At 46.3% G+C, this 15,487-nt stretch overlaps 1 protein-coding gene across 4 annotated transcripts in view; it reads right to left on the bottom strand.

Annotated features, from left to right (window-relative positions):
• Positions 1–12,141, bottom strand: part of C2H7orf57 (chromosome 2 C7orf57 homolog) — a 41,791-nt gene extending 29,650 nt beyond the window's left edge. For 2 of the 4 annotated variants that reach the window (XM_069960369.1, XM_069960370.1), the window contains exon 1: positions 12,000–12,141. The gene's annotated coding sequence lies outside the window, so the exon portion shown is untranslated. Of the gene's footprint in view, positions 1–5,815; positions 5,838–11,999 lie in introns of those variants that run through there. The other 2 variants (XM_069960371.1, XM_069960372.1) reach the window with 2 other exon arrangements.
• Positions 12,142–15,487: the final 3,346 nt, after the last annotated feature.

The raw sequence follows: 15,487 nt of genomic DNA, 5'->3' as shown, positions 1-15,487 counted from the left end.
GCCTCTTTGTCCCTTTAGATGGGCTATCTAAGCATTTTTTTCTTGCATTGCAGCTACGGACATAAACTGTAAAAGTACTTTTACTCTCTGTGTAAAAAAGCTATGCAACTGTGTCAGCAGTTTCCCAGGTTTCCCAGGTGAAAGTCTCCCTCCAAATTGAGAGTGGAAAATAATAGTAACAACTGACCAGTGTAGGTTAGGACTGAGGTCTGTTTTACATGACTCGGTGAGATTGGTGCTTGCTTGCAGAGCCTTTAAAGGGGTAGTGCGGCGGTAAAAAATTATTCACAGAATAACACACATTACAAAGTTATACAACTTTGTAATGTATGTTATGTCTGTGAATGGCCCCCTTCCCCGTGTCCCACCACCCCCACCCGTGTAGCCGGAAGTGTAGTGCATTATACATACCTGATCCGTGCCGACACGCGTCCGCCATCTTGTGCCAAATGTCATCTTTGGGCGGCCGGCCCGAACACCTTCGATCTTCCCGAGTGCCGGCCGCGTCATCAGCTGCTCAGCCGCGATTGGCCGAGCACAGTTACCGCGGCTGAGCAGCTGATGACGCGGCCTGCACTCGGGAAGATCGAAGGTGTTCGGGCCGGCCGCCCGAAGATGACGTTTGGCACAAGATGGCAGACGCGTGTCAGCACGGATCAGGTATGTATAATGCACTACACTTCCGGGTACACGGGTGGGGGTGGTGGGACACGGGGAAGGGGGCCATTCACAGACATAACATACATTAAAAAGTTGTATAACTTTGTAATGTGTGTTATTCTGTGAATAATTTTTTACCGCCGCACTACCCCTTTAAGTAGGGCTGGGCAGTATACCGCAAAAATACCGATACCGTCTCTGGCGTTGGTTAACCGACCTCAACATTGAGGTATCTGCGGTATATTTCTATTTCCCCCGCACCAGAAACGCTATGAAACCCCTGCACCTGGCCCGTCCAACCCAGTCAGAGCATTCCCCCCGCGCACCCGGCCGATCAGAGCGTGCAACCTGTACTATCAGCTGTACCTGTGGAAGATGCAGCAGCTCCTTCCTGTGGATGTACACAGGTTCTCTGACCCCGAGCTGTCACTACCCCACAGGAAGGAGCTGCTGCACCTGCTCCGGAGCCTGGAGGAAGGAAGCAGCTGCCAGCCCCCGCACACTCTCTTCTTCTTCGCTGTGCCCAGGTGATGGAGCTGTTGTGTGCCCTCAGCCTGCCCCTGGTGTCTGCAGGAGTGCCCAAAACTGTGCATATATTGTGTGCCGTGCCCATATACAGTGTGCCATGCCCATATACTGTACATACACTGCGCCGTGCCCATATACAGTGGTACCTTGGTTTAAGAGTAACTTGGTTTAAAAGGGTTTTGATTTAAGAGCTTACAGTTTTTCAAAATTGTGACTTGGTTTAAGAGCATTGCTTTGGTTTAAGAGCTCCCTGTACTGGGTGGGAGCGCGAGTGGAGGAGGGGCATGGTCTGCATAGCGGGGTCTACAGCACTGTACTCTGACCCAGGAAGTCTCCCTCACCTTCCAAATCATAGCAGATCCACTTCAGCTACAGGACTGTGGAGGTAATCTCTCCATAGCTGTAACCCCTCTCTCCCCGGACAGAGAGTGCTGCATGTATGTGCCCACATCTGCCCTGCTCATTGCTTTATGCCCCCTGCAGTCTCTGTCAGCCCTTGTGTTTCCCATCCTCTCCATTACTGTACAGTAATTTATAATATCAAATATTCTGCTGTTTCTGAATGTTTGTTTCATATGTTTTACAAGTTATTCAGAATAATAAATCATTATTTTTGGGGTGTGGAACCAATTGTCTGCATACCAGTGATTTCTTATGTGAAAATTTGCTTTGTGTGATAAAGTGCAATTTTGCAGGGTGCTCAGTATACGTGGTGCAAAATTGCACTTTGGTGGGAGCTGGGCATCTCATATGTTTACATACCTAGGGTCATACCCCCAGTGATTCCATCCAGTACCATCAAGATATCATGTCAGTCACATCAGTATAGTACTTTGCACATGCACTTTACTTATATTTTACCCATTGTGGCTGCCTGCCTGTATGCTTCTTACACATAGTTTGTCCAGGTGTGATCTGTGGTTTACCTGTGCTATTTCTGCATGTCGATTCAATTTTTAATATTGTATGTCTTATTATTATTGTTGAATAAAGGAATTATTGTTTACTAATTTTGTTTATTTTTGTGGTGGATGCTTATATTTGTAGGATATATATAGCTGTATACCTGTATATACATGTCCTGTGGTGTGTACATAGCTGTATACCTGTGTATACACGTCCTGTGATGTGTACATAGCTGTATACCTGTGTATACACGTCTCTACTGAGACCCCCTAATAATGACAAATAATGACTATATACTATATGACCCAGCCTTGTGTTGCTGCTGAGCTATATATTTTTTTTCCCCACTTTTGTGAATCAAAATATTGGGTGTGGCTTGCAAGGAGGTGTGGCTTACAAAAAAGGGGAGTGTCAGAAATATTGGTCAATTATCGTTATCGCGGCTACATGTAGGATTAACCGTGGTATTTATTTAGACCAATATCACCCAGCCCTACCTTTTAAGGCTCTATTACACGGAAAGATTATCGGCTGTATTTGGCAGATATCAGCCGTTACGGATGATAATTGTCCCATGTAATAGGGAGCAACGATCAGTCGTTTGTCTTTCAACATGTTGAAAGAGAAACAACTCATATAGCAACGATCTCTCATATATGCTATGGGCTGCCCGGATACAAAAAACGGATCTGGCTCACTGATACAGAAGTTATTTTGCTATAAACAACTAAAGCATTGGGGAAGCTGAGCTTGTAAACAATGTGTGCTAAATAGTCCCCGGGGTCTACACCAGTGAACGTCTGGTTTGTTTACAGGTTATTTTCAATGCTGTTTGCTGAGCACAACAACATATCTTGCCAAAGTACTGAATATTTACATATTATACAGTAGTAATAATATGCATTAGTTAGGGGGCGCTTTACTGTGACTATGGCGTAGTCATCTGCAATGACACAATGGAACAAATGACAGCTAATGATGATCTTTACTGATAATTGCCTATTATACCAAAACAAACAGCTCTGGTTTGGAACATCAGCTGAGAATTCTGCATGCTCACCATTGCCAAGCAATCATGTATTTCAACAAAAATAGTTTTTCAGTAAAAAAAAACAACTATCCACTGAGTGAAATATACTATACTATGTCTGGTCTTTACCTATAATAAAGACCGGACACTGTACCCCACACCATAATCCCCCAGGTGTGTGGCTACTAGACATTATACCCCACACACCAAAATCCTGGGAGTAAAACCAGAGTAATATTCCCTCATTTAGCTCCAGACCAATCCGATGCTTTTGTCTTGTTGCATCCAGGACAAAAGTGGGACCCATCACTGAAGAGGACAGACCTCCATTCCAGCCACCAGCATAGCCTTTGGAAACAGTTGCATGAGGTCAGTGAAATACCTGTAGTTGGACATCTAACTGGTAGCCCAGTGTTGTACAAATGCCTTCTCATGGTTTGTGTAGACATTGTTCAGTTCCCTAAGCTTTGCATGTCATATCCAATTGTATTCTCGGTACACAATGGGTCTGTCTGTGCAGAGGTTCATCTCTGTGCACTTCATGCTCTTACTCCAGTTTGTTATCAGTCTCCAAACCACTGGGACACATACCAAGTATGGACATCACCCTAAGTGTTTAGCCCCTTTCCCTTCTGGACCTTAAAGAACTCTGCCCCCCCCCCCAAAAAAAAAAACCTGGGGGCAGATAGCTTATTAACACATACATATATATATATATATATATATATATATATATATATATAAACTTTGTAATGTGTGTCAATTGAAGGGGTATTCCCCCTAAACCTAGCTGGTCTTACTCACCAATTCCCATCCTCCGTCTTTCTAGCTGCTTCTGTTCCATAGTTACAAGTTTTTTTTAAAAAGCCAATCTATATCCAACATGGCGCCGGCCAGAAAATCAGATCTCCCATCATGCAATGCTTATGTCTGATTGGTCCATGATGTAGCAGAGTAGAGTGAGTGACATAGCAGAGTTGAGTGACTGACATAGTTGAGGGAGTGGCATAGCCGCGGAGAGCAGTGGGTGAGCGGGGCCCGCAGGTGATGGGGGAGCCGCAAGTTAGCCGCTGAGGGGCTGCGGGTGAGCGGGGCAGGGGCCACAGGTGACAGGGGAGCCACAAGTTGGCGGGTGAGCAAGGCGGGGGCTGCAGGTTATTAAGGGGGGCTGCCGCAAGTGAGCCGTAGGAGAGGGGGCCGCAGATGAACAGGGGGGGGGGGCAGTGGGGTTTGCATGTCCTGCAGGTGGCCCGCGGGAGACGGGGCTGCAGGTGACTAAGAGGGGGGGGGGGGGGGCTGTGGGCGAGTGGGGCGGGGGCCGCAGGTGACAGGGGAGCCAGAAGTTATCCTCGGGGAGGGGGGGGGGTAGGGGGGCGCAGACAGGGCTGCAGGTGAATAAGGGGGGGGGGGGGCGGTGAGCCGCGGGAGACGGAGCCACAGATGACCGGGGGAGGGGGATGGGTGCCGCAGGTGACGGTGGGAAGTGCCACTGGGGGCACAGTGTAGGGGCCGCAGGTGAGCTCGGGGGGGGGGGGGGTAACCTGGAGGGGAGGGAGACAGTGATCAGCAGCAGACACTGAGAAGCACTAACCCAGCCCATTGAAGAGGCGGAGGACACGTGATCCCGACACGGAGGGTGGGGGCCAGGAGCAGGGAGTGGTGTCGGGTTGGGCTGAGATTTGATGATTCTATGCATTTGGTAGGGGTGAATGCATCTAGATACCAGCAAAACTGTGCAGAATCCATAATACATTGATATTGGAAAGATGGAAAGCTATGGGTGGGCATTGTATTAATGCAAAAATAATTTTGGGGGGGCAATACCCTTTTAAGCGTAAAAAGTAAATTGCCGTACTACTCCTTTACTGTTTTTTCTGTTGTAACATAGTTGCCTCCCAAGTGGTATAACCTTTTTATTTTTCCATTGACATAGCCATATAAGGGCTTATTGTTGGTCTTATTATTGTTGTTACATTTTGGAATACGTGTGGCCTTTTTTTTTTTATTATTATTATTTTAGTCACCTAGTGCAGTGTGTTATACACTTGATTCAGCCAGTCACTTGAATCAACCCGTCAGCAATAATAGAGGCGCATCATAGAGGGGCGGGTTTTTCCTCCAACTGGGAGCAGGCCGGTTCGCCTCTGGTGCGCCACCCCTGACAAATGCAGGAAAAAGGCCGCGGTTCAAAAAAAAAAAAAAAAAAAAAAAAAAGACTGCGGCACCAGCTTCCCCATGCTGGCGCTGCTCTATCCATGTGGTACAGTATGTGGTAATGGTATGTCCCTATAGCGCAGGGGACGCTGAAAATGAAGGTTTTTTTTACCTTCACCTTCAGCGTAGTTTTCAGTAAATCTTATTCAATATGCACATTAAGCAGTTTGGCGCACTGTGGGTGTAACTACTACCCTCAGTACACTGATCCGGTCAACCCCTTCTCCTGAAAAATGCATCACTGCAGTGCGCAGCCTCCTGCCCTCAGTCCACCAAACTGCCTAATTTGCATATTGAAACAAGTAAAGAAATGAAGGAAAGAAAAATACCTTCTTTCTCAGCACCCTGTGTGCTATGGCAACATAACAGCAGGTCTTATAAAGTTTATAAAAGTAACCTCGCTCCATCGGGGCTCCCTCTGTGATGTCTTACAGTCCCTGCTGAACACTCTGGCTGCTACTTCTGAGACAGACTTACCTCAGCAGTGACAACCTGTTCAGCCAATCATCAGTAGCAGTGTCCCGCCTCAGTCAGTGATTGGCTGACCATTGACAAGTCTGTCTCGGAGGTGGCAGCCAGAGCTTTTAGCAGGGGATCATAAGACATCGCTGGGAGAGCCTCTAGAAAACAAAATAGGTAAGTATGGGATTTCTATATTTTCAGTTGAACCCTCAGGAAAATTTTAAAAACTCTGTTATGAATACCTCTGTCAGAATACCCCTTTAAATAAACTAGGACACGTATACCAGCTGAGTATCAGGAATTACCTCCATGCCCATAGTCAGATGAAGCAGAAGAGAGAGGGTGGTGCTGCATGACCCCATTTGTGGCCATATTTGAGGGGCCGACATTAGCAGTGAGTGAGCTCCAAGTCCGTGCAGCCCTTGCTTTGAAGTGGTAAGATAATAAAGATGTTTTATACTTACCTGTCCACACTTCTCCAGTGTCCTCCTGCCTGTTTCCTGCTTACCACAGCCGATCCTGATACTTCTGAGCCCGTCTCTGATTGTCAGTGATTGGCTGAAAGACAAGTCGCTTCAGAGACCGGTTTGGAATTGTCAGCAGCGGCTGCGGTGAACGGAACAAGGCAGCAGGGCACTGGGGGAAACATGAACAGCTAAGAATACATCTTCATTGTCAGGCATCACTATTACACATAGGGATGCACAGTCAGCCTATGATTTTTAAACTTTTTCTCTATGGGGCTGTGTGAGGTGTCATTTTTTGCGCCATGATCTGTACTTTCTATTGATACCTTGCTTGCATATCTGCAACTTTTAGATCACTTTTTATAAGGATGGCTATTTACAGACATTTAATTGCAGCAGTCAGCTTTGTTGCAGCGGTTAATTTGACGTGTGCAGCGATCGGCTTGACAGTTTCAGGCAGGGTCATGGTGCGACCCATCTCTGAACTCTCCCACCCCCCACAGGACGTGACGGCACGTCCTTTTCCCGGAAGGGCTTAAGGACTGAAATCCAGATGTCGGCTGCAGTTATTAAGGAATCTTGAGCACTATTGGCTGATTGCTAGACATCAGAACTAGAGATTCTCTGGTAACTGAGGCTCTCCTTGAAATGTTCCATAACATGATAGGAAGGGACAGAAAGAGTGCTGGTAGGGAAGCACCATACCCTCTCTGCTGTCTGCATGCAATAATCAGCCTGTTGTGTCTGCCTGTAGAATACATGTCTAAGGTTGGGTTCACACTGCATTTTTTTTTCAATGTTTTATGCAAAAAACTGATGCATTAGAGTGCATCCATTCTGATCCGTTTTCAATTGACTTCCATTTTAAACAAAACAAAAAAAAGAATAAAAAAAAATGGATCAAAACACATACTTTTTTTTAGGGTACACAAAAACGTGGCTGACCATGTTTTTGTGTACGCTAAAAAAAAACTGATGCGTTTTGATACTTTTTTTATTGTTTTTTTTATAATGGAAGTAAATGGAAAAAAGGATCAGAAGGGATGCACTCTAATGCATCCGTATTTTGCATAAAACAGATGGGGGGAAAAAAAGGATTGCAAAAACGCAATGTTCTGCTGTCTCTGGTACAATGTTTCAGAGAGTGCTGGAACAAAGGGGGTTGTTATAAACCCTTATATGCTCATTTATTATTAACAGATTGGTGGGTAATACCGTTTGTTTTGTTTGGTTCAGTAACAGTAATATAATTTATGTACTATATAAGGTCATGGTGTACCAGTATTATTTCGGCCTTGTATAAAGATATCACTTGTAGAATTTGTTTTAGGATAGTATAGTGCAGTGTGTGTATATCAGTAAGGAGGTCATGTTTAACCCCTACCTGCACCTCAATGTAGAGTTAGGCTATGTTCACGGGTCTCTGCCCGGATCATCCCAGCCGTTACTTAAGTACCGGCCTTATGATCTTTCCGGGCGCAAAGCTCTGATGCGTACGCATCAGCGCACGCCCGCATCAGAGCTTCCCCTGCACACTATGGAGCGAGTGGCCGGAGCCGCTCGTTTCATAGTGTGAGCTGACAGGGTTTCCTACGGCCGCAATTCAATGTCAGTTATTTGCGGCCCGTACGGGATCCCGGCCGGAGCGCATACGATGTGTATACGCTCCAGCCAGGATCCCATTGAAAGTAAGGAATTGTTCAAAAGTTGCCAAAAGTACGGCCATGGTTGCCATAGGCAACAACGGCCGTACTTTTACGTAGTGTGAACATAGCCTTATGCTGTAGTATCGATAAGTGGGTATAGAGAGGGCTCACGACTTGAGCCCTCTCTATACCCTGCAGCTCCTGGCTACTATCAGCAGCCAAGGGCTGCAGCTAAAAGCTGGCACAGAGCAATTTCCGTTGCCTGCCTTTTTATGACTGCGACATTTAAACATTATTAAAGGACAACTCCCGTGGGACACCCCCCCCCCCAAAAAAAAAACAAAAACACAGACACAGGGGCCAGACCGGCTATTTAACCACATTACAAAGTTATATAACTTTGTAATGTGTGTTAAATAAGAATGGAACGCATGGTCTAATTCAGGAGATAACGTGGTGGAACGCATTTCTGGTCATGCGCACCGGGTGACACGCACGCTGCTATCCGCCATGATGGTCTAGTTCAGGAGATAACGTGGTGGAACGCATTTCCGGTCATGCGCACCGGGTGACACGCACGCTGCTATCCACCATAATGGATGCCAGTGGATGTTCTCCCTCAGTGGATATGGTAATGGACACCTGGATGTAATTTGATTTATGTTTTTTTCTTTGGGCAAATGGGTATATAAGGACGTATTGAATGTAGAACCATTACCCCTGACGAAGTCACGTGAGGTGACGATACGCGTAGGGTTACAGACCGGAGCCCCATCTCAGAGCCCTGGGTGACATGTGATTATTCTGTTATGGTTTCGACCCTAACCTTCTGATATGATAGGATAAGTTTTGCACTTGGTCACTTTTTTGTGTGTGTGTGTGGGGGGGGGGGGTATTAGGATTTCCAGTATTTATATTTCATACATGATCGTTTACTTATTTATTTATTAGTTCATGTTATTTTTGTGAGCATGTGCACTTTAGGATATATGTATTTTGAATAGTCAGGGTCCTGACTCATTTGTTTAGATAGGATATAGGGCCTGATATTTATTGTTATTCAGGGCTGCGGTTAGAGGGACACGTATTTTATTACGAGTACTCCCTGTGATGGTTTACCCGGATTGGGTTTTTTAGGTGTTTTTAAGTGTATGTTCATTTGCTGTTTTGTTTATGTGTTTTGAAAATAAAGATATCAAATTTATTTATTATTATATTGCGGGTGCGCCATTTTTTGTCTTTCTGTCTGGTTTGGTATATGTTCTGTTTAAAGGACATGGGCAGCATCCCATTTAGAGATTTTCAGTAGCTCCCCCCTTCTCTCTTTTTGTGCGGTAAAAAATTATTCACAGAATAACACACATTACAAAGTTATACAACTTTGTAATGTATGTTATGTCTGTGAATGGCCCCCTTCCCCGTGTCCCACCACCCCCACCCGTGTACCCGGAAGTGTAGTGCTTTATACATACCTGATCCGTGCCGACACGCGTCCGCCATCTTGTGCCAAACGGCCGGCACTTGGAAAGATCGGAGGTGTTCGGGCTGGCCGGCCGAAGATGACGTTTGGCACAAGATGGCAGACGCGTGTCGGCACGGATCAGGTATGTATAATGCACTACACTTCCGGGTACACGGGTGGGGGTGGTGGGACACGGGGAAGGGGGCCATTCACAGACATAACATACATTACAAAGTTGTACAACTTTGTAATGTGTGTTATTCTGTGAATATTTTTTTACCGCCGCACTACCCCTTTAAATGACAAGGCCAATTTTAATTTTTGGAACTTTTTTTTTTTTTTTTTATAATTATTGTGACTCTTATAATCGTTTTATTTTTTCACCTACACGGATGTTTGGGGCTAGTGATGTCACGATACCAAAATTTTGAGTTTGATACCGATACCAGCCTTATTATTTCAATACTCGATACCAGTTTGATACTTATTAAAGTTTGAAAAAAATGCTTAAAAATACAAATATAATGCCCCCTTCCCCGCCCAGACTGCGGCTATGATGCAAGAAGTTGTTGTGCACAAGGAGTTATGTTGGGAGTTGTTGTTGTGCGTTAGGAGGCCACTGCGGCAGAACTGCAACTGCCAGCAAACCTCCTTGTGCATTACAGCTCCCAGCATACCTCCTTGTGCATTACAACACCCAGCATACCTCCTTGTGCACAAGAAGGTATGCTGGGAGTTGTAGTGAACAAGGGGGTATGCTGGTAGCTGTTGTGCAAAAGAAGGTATATTAGGAGGTGTAGTGCCCAAGGAGGTAGGCTGGGAGCTGTTGTGTTGAGAGGCTACTGCGGCAGAACTACAACTCCCAGCATACCTCCTTGTGTAAAACTTCCAGCATACCCCCTTGTGCACAGGAGGTATGTTGGGAGTTGTAGTGCAAAAGAGGGTACACTGGGAGTTGTTGTGCACAAGGAGGTATGCTGGGAGTTCTAGTCCACAACGAGGTATGCTGGGAGGTATGCTGCACAACTGCAACTCCTAGCATACCTAGTTGTGCACTACAACTCCCAGCATACCTACTTGTGCAGAAGGGGGAATGCTGGAAGCTGTAGTGCACAAGGAGATATACTGGCAGTTGCAGCAGCCCCCCGACAACACACACACAGAATCCACTGTACTGGCAGGACTGCAGCATCAGTGGGTCCGAGAGGGGGGTGGGGAGGGGGTTGCGATCGAGGATCGCTACGCTGGCAGGTCCCAGGGGGGAGGGGGGCTTAACAGGGGGGACTTTCAGCAGGTCCAGTTGGGCAATTGTTAAATGACCTGCTGCCCGCTGGATCGCGGGCTGCAGTCATTAACAGGGGGGGCCACTCCATATGCAGCAGACTCCTGCTGCATATGGAGCGGCTCTGGCGGGGTTAAATGCCGCTGTCAGGTGTGACAGCGGCATCTACACTGTGAAATAGCCAGCACAAGCGATCGCTAAGTGCCGGCTATTTGAATTTGGCACCCCCGGGAGGGGACAGTGCGTGGGCAGAAGAGGTGACACTAGGGGGCAGGGGGCGGCACACAGAGAACATGGCCGGCACTCAGGTAGCTGCTGGCCGTGTTCTCTGTGCTATGCTTTATGTTAAGCTGCCCTATTACGCAGTTTAACATAAAGTATTGACACCAGGAAATATGAATATTTCTTTTAAGACCCTAGCAACGTCAGACCACTTTCTGATTTAACTGTGACTAATGGTGCGTTTACACAGACAGATCTGTCCAAGCCAGAAATGAATTTGAGAAGAGAAGAAATCTCAGTCTGTCCTTTATGACCTGTTCTCTGTTTAAAGTCTGCTCCTGGTTTTGGCTTCAAAAACCCGTCAGATAAATCTCTCTGTGTAAACGAACCATAAGTAAGGGTAGGTGCACACTACAGAATTGCGATGGAAAATCTGCAGCTCGCACCTGCTCGCGGACTCTGGCAGCCTTGCACGCCTCCGCCCATGTCATAGACTCCATTCTATGCATGGGTGGATTCCGCCATCTGTCCAAAGAATAAACAGGTTCCCTAGTGTGCACATACCCTTAAGGTGCAATATCTGAGTGCAATATGTGAGCCCAGGGCCACACATGGCCTAAAACCTGCCCTGCCTGGGGTACCATGAGCGGGGTCTAAGCTTGCGTTTACACAGAAAGATTTATCTGACAGATTTTTGAAGCCAAAGCCAGAAACAGACTATAAACAGGGCACAGGTCATACAGAAACGACTGAGATTTTTCTTTTCAAATACATTCTGGCTTTGGCTTCAAAAATCTGTCATATAAATCTCTCTGTTTAAACGCACCATACGGCAATGTGCACACCATGAGTCTGCTCCTTGTCAACAGGAACCTTTTGTAAAAGAATGTGAACGAAAACCTATGAGCCAGGGAAGAAGCTAAGAATCATTTACTAGCAGAACAGCCATGAGAAGTCTGTGTAATGTTTTCTGTAGGAGGCGGAGGCAACCTGAGTATTAGACACAGGTGCTGAGCTAGAAGCAGATAAGAAGGCTACTAATAGAAGAGTGCTGAGCGACCCGCAAGAGGGGGCACCCCGATTCTCTGTGCCATGCCATAGGTCACTATCATTACAGTACCTGATCGCCCGAGCTGCCCGAACCTCCAGCTGATCTTAAACGAAGCTCGGTTAAACTGAAATAAACAAACGTGATCTCCAGAACAACGCTCCCGTCGCCATAGCAACCAGAAGCCACTGCGGCCACTAGAGGATAACGGGCATGCCACATGCGCAGGAGACAGCGGCCATTTTGTTGAAGAGCAGCCTGCAGCCTGCACATTTGGAATGAGGACAAGAAACTAGAGTGCCTTTTCTTATAGGAAGTAGCGATGGTTCTTTGGACTCCCGCGTCTTCAGTCTGTGTGTAATATTGTGGCATATGCGGCGTTTTCTACTGCAGTCACGCTATCAACACCACTAAAATGGAGTCACACTATCAGCACTAAGAATTACAGTGCTCCTATATACCACGTTTTACGGTAATAGCCAGGACTAGTTAGTCCCAGGCTTCAGAATGTGCCCTGAAGACCATAGGGTGACACCTACATGTAAGACTAACTAAAGAATGTCAACTCTTAACCCCTTCAGATCCATTCCCCCACTGTTAACCCCTTCAAATCCACTACAATCTAATTCATCCACTGTTAACCCCTTTAGATCCACAACACTTTAATTCATCCACTTTTAACCCCTTCACATCCACCACAGTTTAATTCATATACTGTTAACCCCTTCTGCTCCAGGAATATTTTATTTTTTTCTAACTATATGTAGAACCATCCTAAAATTTTAAAGTGGAATCTGTTGGTGCTATATAAAAAAATTATTATTATTATTATTATTTTAATTAACACCTATAAGAAAATAAATGTGTTTTGCTTCATTCATGGACTTTTAACCGCCTTAGGGTAGCTTCACATGTACCGGATTCGCAGCGGTTTTCACACTGCTAGTTTGCAGGGAAATTCGCTGTGAATCTTTGTACTGTGAAGTTCAATAGGGTTCCAGTTCTTGTGATGCATTAAATTTCGCCACATAATTTTACATTGTAATTTATTTTTCTCATTTTTCTTAGATATAGAAGAATCATTTTTACTGAAGGGATTTACAGTCATATGATCGTAAAATGTCTATTTAGGGCTATATGCCCCACTATTTGAAGTCCAATAAAATCACAAAATCAAATTGTTATGCAATCTCGCTACCATATCCTAGAAGAGCGGTTACTCTCGTACAGATTCTGTCATTTTCAGACATTTTTACTGTAGGGATTTACAGTAATGTGATGGGAAAATGTCTATTTGGGGCTATATGTCGCATTTTTGAAGTCCAATAAAATCACGAAATCAAATTGTTATCCAATCACAGTACCATATCCTATCCGAGATTGATGGATCGGCCAGGGAGGCAGCCGGGTGACAGGGGCGGAGGCAGGCTTGGAAGTTCCCCCCTAGTGCAGCTCTGGGGTGAGCTTCCGGCAGCCTCTGTATCACACACGCCGGAAGCTCAAAGCTGCGGCCCCGCGCTGCGCCCCCGCGCTGCGCCGCTGGGCCGCAACTGTGAGCTCACACCTGCATTAGGGAGGAACTTCCAAGCCTGCCTCCATCCCTGTCGCCCGGCTGATCCCCCTACCCCCCTGCCTGTCACCTCAGCTGCCCCTCACATCTTCTTCCTCCTGCCCCCTCATATTCTCCCCCTGCCACCCTCCCATCTTCCCCCCCAGCTGCCCCCCACATCTTCTCCCTCCTGCCCCCCATATTCTCCCCCTGCCACCCCAGCTGCCCCCATCTTCTCCCTCTGCCATCCCAGCTGCCCCCCCATCTCCCCCTGCCATCCCAGCTGCCCCCCAACTTCTCCCCCTGCCCCCCAATCTTCTCCCCTGCCATCCCAGCTGCCCCCTAATCTTCTCCCCCTGCCCCCCGATGATCTCCCCCTGCTATCCCAGCTGCCCCATGTTCTCTCCCTGCCACCCCCAGCTGCCTCCCTTCCCCAGTCACCCCCAGCTGCCCTCCTGCCCCAGTCACACACAGCTGCCTCCCTTTCCCAGTCACCCCCAGCTTCCTTCCTGTCTGCAGACGAGTTGTGGTCGGAGAAGTCTTCATGATGGTTGCGCCAGATGGAGAAGAAAGCAAAAAGTGAGCGACGGCAATCGGAGAAAACGTCACCTGTGAGTCATTAGTAACTGCACTGTAATCACTTTTACAGTGTGCAGAGCCTGTGTACCATTGTGTTTGCGGTAGTGTACTGACAGCCCCGCGGTCACTACAGTACACTAGTGCAAACTTTTAAACTAGGACCCAACTACAACAGCTACAGGCACTACAACTCCCAGCATATCCTGAATGCTGGGAGTTGTAGTGCCTGCAGCTGTTGTAGTTGGGTCCTATACACTGGATGCTTTGTGGCATATAAGAATACATAGATCTGTGAGGGCTCAGTGTAGGGAAGTGACCCCAGAACAGCACTAATAGGGGATAGAACAAAAACATCTACCCCCTATCCCTATTATGGATGTTCTGGGGTCACTTCCCTACACTGAGCCCCCACAAATCTATGTATTCTTATATGCCACAAAGCATCCAGTGTATAATGCACCTAGGACCAAACTACAACAGCTGCATGCACTACAACTCCCAGCATTCAGGATATGCTGGGAGTTGTAGTGCCTGCAGTTGTAGTGCCGGGCATCAAGCACAGCGGCACCTCACCAGCACCCAGTACTACTGACAGCCACTCAGTAGTACTGGGTGCTGGGGTGCCGGCCTGCCAGCTGTGCCAGGGTATACTCCTTGCATGTAACCTGCCAGTGCCGAGGGGGGGGGCTCAGCATGCAAAGTGCCTAGGGCAGCAGGAACTCTAAAAGCAGGCCTGGCTATACTTTGCACATTTTGAAGTCCAATAAAATCACGTAATCAAATTGTTATCCAATCTCACTACCATATCCTAGAAGAGCGCTTACTCTCGTATAGATTCTGTGATTTTCAGACATTTTTACTGTAGGGATTCGGAGTAATGTGATGCTAAAATGTGTTTTTGGGGCTATATGTCGCACACTTTGAAGTACAATAAAATCATGAAATCAAATAGTTATCCAATCACACTACCATATCCTAGAAGGGCGTTTACTCTCGTACAGGTTCTGTGATTTTCAGATATTTTTACTGTAGGAATTTAGAGTAGTGTGATGGTAAAGTGTGTATTTGGGGCTATATGTCCCACTATTTGAAGTCCAATAAAATCACGAAATCAAATTGTTATCCAATCTCGCGACCATATCCTAGAAGAACGCTTACTCTCGTACAGATTCTATGATTTTCAGACATATTTTAACTGTAGGGATTCAGAGTAATGTGATGCTAAAATGTGTATTTGGGGCTATATGTTGCTCTATTTGAAGTCCAATAAAACCAAAGAATCAAATTGTTATCCAATCAAACTAAAATAACCTAGAAGATCGCTTACTCTCGTACAGATTCTGTGATTTTCAGACATTTTTACTGTAAGAATTTGGAGTAATGGGATGGGAAAATGTCTATTTGGGGCTATATGTTGCACACTTTGAAGTCC

This window comes from Dendropsophus ebraccatus, chromosome 2, assembly GCF_027789765.1.
Source record: "Dendropsophus ebraccatus isolate aDenEbr1 chromosome 2, aDenEbr1.pat, whole genome shotgun sequence".
In the NCBI taxonomy this organism is placed as follows: Eukaryota; Metazoa; Chordata; class Amphibia; order Anura; family Hylidae; genus Dendropsophus; species Dendropsophus ebraccatus.
Note: the sequence above shows the minus strand (reverse complement) of the source record. Positions and strands in the feature narration are given on the sequence as shown.